Genomic DNA, 13,117 nt, shown 5'->3' on the forward strand with positions numbered 1-13,117 from the left:
GATGCAGATGATGCTGTTTATTCAGCTTTTGTATTTATTAACAGAGTTCAGTATGATAAGGTCCAGACTGAAAATTCCAGGATTAATTTCTAAGACTGCACTTCACTGAAGCAGCTCTATTTCCTTGTTAATTTTCCAACATTTCTGTCTCTTCTGTGGATAATTTAGCTTTTGTTGCATGATCTTTGCTAGTTATCCATTGAAGGCTGCTGTTACTGCAAGCTGAAGGCCATACTTTGAAGCCTGACACTCTTATTTTTAACAAGATAGCTAAACCACTGAGCAAATCAGATATTCACAAATATGCAACTTTCATACAGAGGCTGCATGGCCTGGGCGCTGTTGGGAGAATTTTTTTCTGTTCATATTGTACTGTTTATTACTTTGTGTAGCATGTGCTGATGGTGAGTTTGAAGTTTCCTTTGGTTTCTAAAATTCATTTCATTCTCAAGTTGCAATAACTGGCATCAGAATTTAAAAATACATTTATTCAAGTACTGATGTGATCACTATCCTAATATAGATTGCTCAATTTATTGTACTTGTGGAGGATGCTTTGTGGTCAGGTGTGTCACTGCACTTGTTCTACTAGTCACTAATTTGTATTGAAGGTTTGAAGATTTTCTACTTTTTACAGTGCCAGATAATTTACCTTGAGCATACTAGAATATAAGCTATCATGATCCAAAGATACATTATCTGAAGCTACTCTGAAATCCAGTACTCAAAGATGCATACTGTTTGTGTACATGATTGCGACCTGATCTAGGTGGACCTGGTTCTGCAGGGGGGTTGGACTAGATGATGTCTAAAGGTCCCTTACAACCTCTACCATTTAAAAAAAAAAAAAAGATTCTGTAAACCAATGTATTTTTAAATCTGTTTTTGAATGATATTAAATAGTGTATTGCTACTGAGGGTATAGTAACTAGCATAAAGGAAAGAGTCTTAGAAAGAGACAGAAAAAGATACTGGAATTAGCAAGGCCTTGATCCTGTAGATACCTAAGCATGTACCTCAGTTTACATGTGTAAACCATATCACATTGGCTTAAGGAGTTAATGAACACAATAGGAAGAAAACCAAAGAAAGGAGTGTGTAAAAGGAAAGACACAAACCCTCTCCCTGTCTGCCTGTTACAGAAAGCTGTGTCTCTACATAAACACAGTTCCATATAAGAAACATAAACATGTCAGTGTTATGTAAGAGCTGCAGCATATAGTAATACTTCAGGACTGGGTGAACACTGCTTGCCACGGCTTATCTTAATTTGTGAACTGCATTTGAAGCTTTTCCTGGAGGCTGGAATTGCTTTCATGTTTGAAGACTATGATTTGGAGGAGAGTCACAAATTGTCTCTATGAACTTTATGATGACAGACTCAAAGCAATAGCATGAGGGATGCATCTCTGCCTGTATTTGAGAATTTATCAGGTTTGCTAGGGTTGTGTGGGTTCAGTGTGCAAGCACTGCTAATTTTCAGTCTATTGTGTGTGTTGTATGCAAACTGATTCCATTATCTTTCAAATGGCAGGAATATTTGTTCATAGATCAGGATAGATGTACCAACAAGTCTTCTAATATTACCTGTTTCTTATTGTACAGCATCTTCTTTGGAACAAGCTAGAATAATATTTTTTTTTTTTACCATACTCTTTTATTTTGGTTAGGAAAGATAGATTCCAATAGTTTTGGTGCCTGTCAACACTGTGATTAGAGTTAATGGACTGTTACACAGGTGAGTGTTGGGGATTGATGGACACTGTTCAATTACAACAGCTAGGTGAATATTCATTAGGCTTGAACATTGTTTTTTCCTTGTTCTGAAATGTACTTAAGTGTCAAAACCCTTACGTCTGTTAGTATTTCTTATTTTACTAGCTCTAGGAACTTGAGTAATACTTCCCAAATACAATTTCGTGATCTCTGGTTTGTTTTTTTCTGAAAGAAAAAGAAAAAGAAAAAGAAAAAGAAAAAGAAAAAGAAAAAGAGAAAAAGAAAAAGAAAAAAAGAAAAAGAAAAAGCTTAAATTGATTTGTCTGACTCTTGCAGGCAGCTAGTTTGCCTACAGCTATTGAGAACTTTGGGGACTCTCTTGCCTACAGCTACTTGAGGACTCAGTTTAAGAGGACTTGCACAAGTACAGGCAATATTTTGCTCATACTGACTCAGCACTGCAGTTTCTGTGTCTCTCCCAATTTCTGTGACCATTTTGAAGGGAACAGTGAGGAAGAGACAAGACAGCCATTGTACAACAGACACATGTTGCAATAGCTTTCTGAAACCAAACCAGAGTACGGGCATCTTTTCTGCCCTCCCCTTAGACAGCATTCAGTACTTGTCACATTTTCAGCTGCAGTTTACCAGATATCTCTTAATATATATAAAGTCAGATAGTTAAGATTCTATGCAAAACACCAGAAAAATCTATGCTCTTTGATGAAAAATATGGCCTGATTTCTGTATGACATCTAACAATGCTGTCATCTAAGGCTGCAGTCTCTTTGTGCTGTGGTTTATTTTTAAATCTTATGTTAGGCTAGTTCATGCTCTAGGAAATCCTGGTTTTACATAGTGCCATAGCATCACTTAGGGCACAGTTGTCATGTTTTCGGTATTAATAATAATAAAAAGTTACTTTGACTTAACTCCCCTGACTTCAGTAGAGTGTGCCAGCATACTGGTTGGAAGTCCAGTATATATAATCTCAAAACATTATATGGTCATGGTTGGGACTAGAAGACCATTCTGAAAACTGGAGAGCAGCTCTGCAGAGAGAGACTTTAGAGTTCTGGTTGACAATAAACTCAACATGAACCAGCAATGTGCCCTCGTGGCCAAGAAGGCCAATGGCATCCTGGGATGCATCAAGAAGAGTATGGACAGCAGGTCAAGAGAGATTCTTCTCCCCATCTACTCTGCACTGATGAGGCCTCATCTGGAGTTCTGTGTCCAGTTCTGGGCTTTTCAGCTCAAGAGGGACAGGGAACTTCTGGAGAGAGTCCAATACAGGGCCACTAAGATGATCAGGGGACTGGAACATCTCTCTTATGAAGAAAGGCTGAGAGCTGGGGCTGTTTAGTCTAGAGAAGAGGAAACTGTTCAGGGATCTCATTAATAAGTAATGGATGTCAGGAGGTTCGGATGTCACTCTTTCTGTTGTATCTAGCAACAGGACAAGGGGTAATGGGATGAAGCAGGAACACAAAAAGTTCCATTTAAACATAAGGGAAAACTATTTTACTGTGAGCGTGATGGAGCCCTGGCACAGGCTGCCCAGGGAGGGTGAGTCTCCTTCCTTGGAGATTTTCAAAACCCTCCTGGACACATTCCTGTGTTTCTTGATCTAGGTGGGCCTGCTTTGGCAGGGGAGTTTGACTAGATGATCTCTAAAGTTCCCTTCTAATCCCTACCATTCTGTCATTCTCTGAAATGCTTTATTTGTGAGCAGCCTAGTGATGTGCTGTAAAGACCCTTAATTTCTTGTGTTCCTAGTAGCTGAAGTATTGAAGTGTTGATGTGAACATACTTCTTAAAGCTCTTCCTTTGGCATTTCTCTGCAGGATGTCTTCCATGGTCACCTCCTCCTCAAGTACTTCTTACTAGTTTCATACACATATTCAACAACCTTTATGTGCCATTTGCCTGCTGTTCTGTCTGCCTTCTGGTGGTGGTTCAGCCCTGGCTGGGTGCCAGGTACCTACCAAGTTGTAAAATCACTCCCCTTCCTAAACTGGAGAGGAGAGAGAGAAATGTAACCTAAGGTTTGTGAGTCGAGATAAGGACAGGGAGATCACTCAGCAATTAGCGTCATAGGCAAAACAAACTCAATTTGAGTAGAAAAGCGTTTGATTTATTAATGAACTATAAGAACAGGGAGATGAGAAATAAACCTAAATCTGAAAACACCTCCCCCTACCCCTCCTTCCTCCAGGACTCTCCTTCCTTCCCCCCCAGTTGCACAGGGGATGGTGGATGGGGGTTGCGGTCAGTTCATTACAGATAGACTTTGCTGGTGCTTCTTCTCCGGAGGAGGCCTCATCACACTTCCCACTGCTACACTGGGGTCCCTCCCCATGGGAAACAGTCTCTCATGAACTTCTGCAGTGTAGGTCCTTCCCATACAGCTCCTCACGAACTGCTCCAGCACAGGTCCACCCACGGGGGCAGCTCCTCACACCCTGCCCTAACATGGGTCACCCACTGTCCTTTAGGAACTGACTACTCCAGCCTGAGTCCCTCACAGGATCACAAGTCCTGACAGCAAACCTGGGTTCCTCTCTCCCCACAGGCTCCCACTTCTTCCCAGGAACTTGCTTCAACATGAGCTTCCCATGGAGTCACAGCCTCCTTCAGGCATCCACCCGCTCCAGCGTGGGGTCCTCCACAGGCTGTGAGTGGATCTCTGCTCCCCAGTGGCCTCCATGGGCTGCAGGGGTACAGCTGCCTCACCATGGTCCTCACCATAGGTCACAGGGGAGTCTTTCTTTCAGGGCCTAAGCACCCTCCTTCCCCTCTGTCTCCACTGACCTTGGTGTCTGCAGAGATGTTTTCACATTCTCACTCCCTGTTGGTGCAGTTTAGCATCTGCCCAGAAAATTCTTCCCCTTCTCAAATATGTAACTCACAGAGGCATTACCTCAGTCACTAATTGGCCAGGCCTTGGTCAGCTGTGGATCTGTCTTAGAATTGACTGGCATTAGCCCTATCAGCTATAGGGGAAGCTTCTGGCAAATCTTTGTTTAAACAAGCCAACCCTGTAGCCCTTCTGCTACCAAAAACCTGGCTCAGGGGAAACTACTACACTTCTTTTGTCCAGCCTAAAATATCGGCTTGTGTTCCTCACATCTTTTCACAGGTATTTAATGAGCTCAATAGGACTAAACCATAGCTTTGAGTCTTCCCACTTTTCACCCCTTTCACACTCTCAGTTGCTGTGCAAAGTCATTACTCTGTATATATTGAGGCCAGAAATCTAAAAATTTTCTATGATGTCATGGATGTTAGAACCAGGAGTAGGATCTCAGTTGTAGTCTTAAAAATTCTGAGCAGAAAAGGGTTTTATTTATTTTTTCATCTGTTACAGGGAATCTGTTTTCCAGACTCTCATTGTTTCACTAATGTGTTTGTAACCTTTCCAGTTGCAATCTTGTTCCATTCATATAATCTAGAGATGTCCTACTGAGAGAATTTTCCACTGTTTCTACTGAGTAATTTCTTACTTGTGATTTCTTTCTCTGTCTCCTCTTTCAATGGACCTCACATACAGATCATTTTCTCTCTCAGATCTCCCTAGTTTCTACTCCCATCTTTCAACTTTTCATGCCACTTTCTCCCAAGGTGCTCTTTATTCTTGAAAGAAGCTTTCTATAAATGTCTGCAAAGCTGCTTCATTGTTTCTTACCATGTTCCTGTTTAAACTTACTTTTTCTCCCCCCCCCCGCCCTTTTTGTTCTATTCATCCTGTGGAAAGAAAATATCACGAACAATTAAACTTTTATTGTGCTAAAATCACTACCTGTAATTCTGACTGGCATAGGTTCTTTGTTTGCTGTTACTTATGCCCCTGTATTTTTTCAAGTTTTGTCTTTTATGTTAAATTCAAACTAAGTTCCTTGCAGAGGATGTGTATCCTACATAACCAATATGGATTGCCTTTACAATTCAGTGGTAATCTGAGATGATCTAAACCAAGAATAATGTTAAGGGTATTGATTAGTGCTACAGCTAACCCAAATTAGTTCTTTATTTCTGCTTTCCCCTCAAAACTGCACAGACTGCTTCACTGCTCTGTCATGCAGTTTATTGTTACTTCTGATGTCTTAATGTACCCTCCAAATACTTTCTGTCTGCTTCTGCTGTGGTTTTCTCCTTTGTATCTGCAGCTGAGACAAGCTACATTTAGTCCTTTGTCTTGTACCTCTAATGTTTGTGTCAAATAGATGATAAATATTTTGAAGAACAGTACACACTGGTTCTTTGTTATTAATTCCTAATCTGTCTGTCTATATGGAAATTTGTGGTGCTACATTCCAGTTGTGGGAATAATTCTGGTGTCCTAGATTTGAACTGAGTTTTGGGAAAAAAAGGCAAGGGATGTGCTATTATTGTTGTGATAGCTTGTAACAGTTTGTGGCAATAGAAACTGTCCTTGGAAATGGCTCCTACCATACAGGTTTTCATTACTGCCTCTGCTGCTGTGCTCCAGAGGAAAGTTGCTGTTGTTCACTGGCCCCTACAATGTTTGGTGCCAGGATCTTTACTGACACTACAAAAGCTCATCCTCTGTTAAAAGCTAGGGTGTCTAGAGGGACAGGATTTCTCTCATTGCATGCTATGAGAAGTTGCCTTTACAAACCAGGTGAATCATTTGGATGCTTTTTCCTGCAGCAGCACCTCCAACCTGTTCAACATAGAAGCAGACCCACTCCTGGGAAGTATGTTGCCCCGTTCCCTTGTTAGTAGGGATGACAGCACTGACAAAACAGCTGTTAAAAAATGCAGTGTGCTTGTGCTAGAAAGTGAATGTAACTTTCCTATCTGTTCATCTTGGCCTTAGTGTTTTTTTTTTTTTCCTACGGTTGTAAGATTTTGAATTTCATTGTCTTATACACTCTGGATGGTTATTTTGATCAGTGCGGAGAATGAACACTTTTTGTTGTACTAATTTGGAGTTTGTCATTCACTGACATACAGTAAATGTTGAATGAGATTTCACCTTTTTGAATAACAGTAGTGTCTCTGTTGTAGATTATCCCCACAAAGGATTATGCCCTTTATTAAAGTAAATAAGGGCTCCCTTAGGAAATTCTTAAGTTATCTGTGCTCTTACATCTTCAATGTAGCAGATGATTGATATTTAGTGTTGCATGATTGCCTCATGAGAAAACTAAACTGATAGGAGTCCTGTATTTTATGCAGGATCGTGTATCTTACAGGAGTTGCAGGGTAGAAACAAAACTCAGATAAGTATCCTTGTCATCAATGTTGGGATTTTGAAGCGTGACTGGAAAATCATGGAAATAAAACTCCAGAGAGTAGCTGTGGAGCTAATCTTGCTTTAAAAACAGTTGCACCATGATAAAGTATTGAGTTTGAGACATTATAGCTCATTTATAAAAGGAAACTGTAGAAAACCATATAGACTTGAGTAATGTGCAGCTTTGTTACTGAAATTGTTTGTGGGACGAATTTTAACTGCTTGAGTCTCTGCAGTTACAGGAAAGTAGATGTACCTGCTGAATTTAGAAAGTACAGTTAGTGGAGCTGATAAATCACTATTGACAACCTTGATGCTAAACTCTTAGTCCATATAAGTATTCACTCCTGGATTTTTAATATATATATGTATGTATTTATGTCTTATCAAATTTTTTGTTCTGAGTTGTCTTCTCTGTTCTTTCTATAGTTGAATATTTTTTTATGTGTGCTCATGATTGAAATATTTAATGGAAAAGCAAAACAAAACTTTTTGTATAATTTTCAGTTTGGGAATGTATATAGGTTATATATATATTCCATCTACTTCCTCTCCTTATGCTGTCTTCAAATGGCCAAAATTTAAGATGATCAGATAAAAGCAAAAATTTTGCTGAAGTGATTTAGTTACTTTTCCATCTTATCTTTTGACTATGGGAAGGATTTTAGTAATAGTTTTTAATCTACAAAATATTGAAATTAATCTTGCCTTTTATTCATATTGTTGTTTGCATCTGCCACTTTGCATGTTCAGAGTAAGGACTGGATAAGCACAGATGCCAAATTATGATGTGAAGATCTTTTTTGTATTGTGACTACATAGGTCTTACTGTACTCCACCTTCTGTAGATATGATTTGCCATATTTCCACTTACTGTGTGCATATGTTCTCATACCATCCTCTGGAGTGGTTATCTGTACAATTATAACAATCTAACTGGTTAGAAGACTTTGAGAGCAGATGCTGTGTATGTCAGTGTATTTCCTACAGCCTACATCTCTTTTACAGCTGCACTGTCATTGTCACAAGTATATGTCAGAATCATTGTGGTTTGCTGGATTTTTTAAATCTCACCCTTAGTTCACTAGGTTTAGTTTGCTTTAGAGAGCAAACTAAAATTGTTTACCAAAACAAGGAATCCTACTTTTGCTAGGCAGATCCCAGTCACAGGGATCAAGCTCTGAGGCAGCTCAAAAATCTTTTTAAAGAGCTTTTAAAGTAACCCACCAGGGAGAGCAACCACATTTTAAATGTCAAAGATAGGTTAAGTATTTTAATAAATTACTTAATAGCCTGTTATTGATGTCCAGAGATATTTGGATGAGAGAAAAGGTAAAGCTTATGAGTGCTCATTGGCAGAACACTGGCAAGATGAAGATAAATCAGGTAATGCTTGATGCCTTATTTGGTGCTTACCTCTTAGGAAATTGTGGGGTTACGAGTTTTGTGTATGACTTTGTTGTTTTAAACCTCTTAATCAGCATACTAAACTGAGTCTTTGGTACATCTCTTAATTTTGAAATGTATAGGTTGGTGGAATGCTTTCTTTCTCCATTTTTTTTTCTGAAAGATGCCTTGCACATTGAGTGCCCATTCAAGGAATTAAAAAGCTAGATGGTATGAAGAAACATGGGGAAAATGTTTTAAAGTGCAGATAACTGAATAAGATGAAGTCATGTCACACTTGATAATGGAACTGACTTCAGGGTTTCCTCATGAAACAGATTTATGAATTAGCTTGTTGCACTCCAGAAAACTTGAGATGTCCTTCAGGTAAAATCTTGAATCTGGAAGAAAAGCTTGGATGTTTTTCTGAGCAAAAATGAAATTACAAAAGTATTTTTAAATTCATTTTTATCTGAAATGCACTGGTAATGAACTGTATTGCAGGCCTGTAGTTAAATTTTTCAATTCTGAGTTTGATTTGGGGATTTTTCATTGCGTTTCAGATTGTCCCCAGAAAACCAGGCCACTTTTTTCCCGTTCTCAAACAGAATGTGCTGCAGTTAACATAATCCAGCCAACAATTTAGCTACCCATTGCTTGACTTCTCCACAGTTTTTACATGGAATATCAAATCACTTGTGAATCTGTCAGACAAAAATATCCAAGAAAAATGTTTTATTTTCTACTTTGTGAGATTTTTTTCTATACTTATTTGTATTATGTTGGAATTCATGTGATGTGATTTACACTGAAAAACAATTGCATAGGATGATGTCTGCCTGCCTTTCTTTCACAGCTTTCCAATAAAAAAAACCTCAGTCCTCTAGCCCATATTCATGTCTGACTGTTATTGAACTGTGCATAACAATGAAACTGATGCTTAGGATTCCATTTATTCCTATGCAGTAGCTGTTCCTACTTTATTTGAAGTAATTGCTTTTATTTATTAAATTGTTTTCTCTCAGACTATACACCCACATGTCAATATTCACAGTTTATTCACTGCCTGGCCTTTTAACGGTAATCTGTGATTAGCCACTGTGTTCCCATCCTTTTGAGTTTGTTATGATCTTTTAGAGAGGAAAGAGATGGTGAGGAATTGCAGTTATTTGTAAATAATTAGGCAGGTGGGCACTTCATGCCAGCTGTGCAAAAAAGAGTTCAATGGTCTAAGCAAATGCCGAATATGAGATAACGTGTGCCATGGTTATTGAACTCTGTGAGTCTAAATATGAATAAGCATGCATTTTGCTTTGGCTGTGACTAACACATCCATAGATTGATTCCATTTTGTTCTGCATGGCTATTTTATCATTAGTTTCATTTGAAAGAGAGAGTGGTAAACCAATTTTTATGGTTACACAGTGGCATTGAATGGTTGGTTTTATGAAAAGCTAATAGAAGTAGTGATAAGACTGGTAATTTTAAGAAAACACGGATAACAAAGTAGTTGCTCAGAAAGATTTGTTGCACTAAAAGAATATTGTATAAATCTGACTGCTGTTGTGTTTGCTCATATGGTGTCTAAACAAAGATAGGGCTTTTATTCATCTGGTTTGGGAAAAAAAAGTAGTCTCAGAAAAGATGGTATAGTGAATTTTCTAACTCATTTTGAACGGTTTTTAGGGACCCAGATTTCACCCTTTAAAAGGAAATATGAAATATTTTTCAGGAGATGCAAATTTAAGAGAGTTCAGTGTATGAATCCATAAAAACCATAGATTTCAGGCCCATTTCAAAACTAGATTTTCAGAAAGAATCCAACTTTGTTTATAAACCCCTTAGCATACTTTTTCATTCAGATTATTATTGCTCTTGAACTTCTATATTGTCACAGTTGCATGCTGCCAGACTCTTAGTCCCCTAATCATCCTAAATGTTTAACTGTTCTTGGTGACTACTTGAGATCTATTTGGACATATGCCACCTGGCCTTTTTCTGCAAGATACATTTCTATTCTGAAAGGAGGCTAATATATGCTAGAGTCCCATTTTTACATGCCTTCAACCTCTACAATGTTGAGTACATGTATGTGCTTGCACATTCCACTAAAGTTCACTTGAGTGAAAGATTGTGTAGATATAACAGGTTGAAAATGTGATTGTGTGTGAGATGCATTGTGTGATGAATATATGCCGTCTTAGGATCTATTATGGACCCTCAGAGACAGAGAAGGTCTCAGGGAGGCATAGAACAAATAGATATGCTGAAAAGTAGGTAATGTCCACCAAGGCAGATGTTAGAAGTGGAATAAATGTTCTTGGGGGAAATCAGAGTGCACTAACTCTGGGTCCCTGCTGAAGAGGAGGATACCCATCCACCGCAAGGCTACAAGTCCACATCTTGGGATGAATAGTAGGATTATGCCTTTATCTGGCTGACTCCTGAGGGAGAAGGAGATGTCTGTGTGCCTAAGTGTCATCTTACAAATGGGGGACCACACTGCAGATATGTCACAAGAGGTACCTTTGGGTACCTTGTTATATATTCAGCAGGATACTTGGTAACAAGCAGTTACAAATTTTGTGACATTAAACTATTATAGATTAGATTTTTTGTGAACAGTTATAAATGTATTGTGAAGGATTTTAAGAAAGTTTCTTTTTTTTTTTTTTCTTTTCCTTTCCTTAAATAACTCCTGTAATATGTAGGTATTATAAAAAATTGCACATTTAATACTGAAAGGTAAGGGAATACAAGCATCTGGGTCCACTGAGGCTATTTATTTTACTTTGTGTGTTGAAAATAATCTGTGAGCTCCTCTTCCTTTTTTCTCTTAATTTGTTAAGGTGGTGAGTATTCTATGACAGCCTGAGTTTTCTTGCTCTGGGTGGATTTGACTGTAATGACAATTTGATACATTTCTTTTTCTCAAACAATACAATGCTACTGTGAAGTGGCTGCTTAGAGTAGCACCTTCAAAATCAGACAGTCTACTCTTTTCATTCATTTGGTCACCTCTGTTAATTTCACACACTGACTTCCTTTTTTCTCCTATTTATAAAGGCAACATATAAATCTTTGTTCATTCCTTTCCATTTAAGCCCATTAAAGCACTTCTCCCATGCACTGCCTTGGGCTCTCATTTACACTATAGCAAGGCAAGATTCCTTTCTAGTTGTAACCACTATAGATAAGCACAGGAAACTGAATTTTAAGGTTAAACAGGTCTTGGATTTTCACAGACATCTTCAATGTTGGCTACAAAAATAAATTAATCAAGTACTTGTTTTGACCTGCAAAATCTTCCCCTCTCCAGCAACAAACAATAAGCAGCATTTTATAGCAAAGTCATCTCTAAATGCTTTTTTGGTTTGTCCTTTTGTTCCCTCTGTTCCTCCACTCCCCATACACTAGTTATTCATAACCTTTGAGAGTCAATGAGTTCCCACAGTCCAGGTGGTAATTCATCTGCAATACATCACAGAGGAAGAGTAAGCCTCTCTTGCACTATATATTTCCTGAAACTATTCTCCCCCTTGGAGAGGTGATAAATTTGAGATTTAGGTAGATCTGGTATATCTGCTTTGGTACTTCTCAAGGATGAAGTACCAAATTTCCTGAGAGATGGGTGATACCAGTTGCAGAAATGAGTGATAACTCTGTAACTTATACAGATCACTGCTGTGATTATTTAAAAGTAAAATGAACCAAAGCCCCCAGCACAACCAGCAAAGCATTCCACTTTTGTTTAAAAACAGAATTGACCATCTGCATCATATGTATCTATTTATTTATTTATTATTACCAGTAAACTAGTAGTGAGTCCTTTTGCTCAAGTGAGAATATGAACCACTATCTCCTCCTCTCTTCCACCTGCCCACCCATCCCATAAATGAGAGGTGAACAACCATCACCAAATGTTTAAATTTGATCTTCAAGTCTTTTTTCCTGCAGAGGAGCCATTGAGTTGGGTCATTTGAGCCCCAATGGAAACACCGTGCAGGAGACATCACATCTGCCATGAAGCAAAGAAACTGTTGCCCTTAACGTCAGAGTCATGGTTGGGAGCTGTGGCAAGTACAACCAAGAGGAGACTGCTGCTTTGCTCCTTTATCTGGAGTGCAAGAACAACTGGCTGGATTCTTGGAAAAATAAGATTTCATTGCATCCATAAAGTTTATCTCCCTCAAGTATTACTGTGTCAAGAAATGTCTCATTAAAATGCTGTGGATTTCCTTTTTGTTTATTGTTTTACTTACTTTATTTATTTCTCACCTTTCTTTTCTGGCCATAAAGTCTACTGAGGAATTTGACTTTCTGTAACACAAGGAATTTTCTTGAAGCTTTAACAAATAGAGTGGAATTGCTTTAGAGAAATGTCCTTCATGCATGTAGGTAGATCTATGAGACAAATGGCAGAAGATTGTTCTGAGAACAGTGATGTTTATTTCCTGCATATTTGTGAACTTTTCAAAAACTGAAATTTCTTGAAATAAATTGCTTGTTATAAAGTTTGGGAAAAAAATACAGCAAATTTATTAGACTTGCTTCATAAGAATCTCTTCCTCTTCCTTAAATAATCAATGTGTGTCAGGGAGAGGAAGCAGGGATGGAAGACTGTGTGCATTGTTTGTCAGCCTGTATTTTTTGAGTTTGGGATTAAAGGCTGCTGTGTGCTATGCAAGTAATAACACAAAATAGACTAGAAGTGGCCTCAGTTTTATATATTAATTAAAAATTATTGACTTT

At 38.3% G+C, this 13,117-nt stretch overlaps 1 protein-coding gene across 1 annotated transcript in view; it reads left to right on the top strand.

Moving 5' to 3' along the window:
• Nucleotides 1-13,117, top strand: part of GABRG1 (gamma-aminobutyric acid type A receptor subunit gamma1) — a 60,072-nt gene that overhangs the window by 33,900 nt on the left and 13,055 nt on the right. The window lies entirely within an intron of this gene.

This window comes from Colius striatus, chromosome 3, assembly GCF_028858725.1.
Source record: "Colius striatus isolate bColStr4 chromosome 3, bColStr4.1.hap1, whole genome shotgun sequence".
In the NCBI taxonomy this organism is placed as follows: domain Eukaryota; kingdom Metazoa; phylum Chordata; class Aves; order Coliiformes; family Coliidae; genus Colius; species Colius striatus.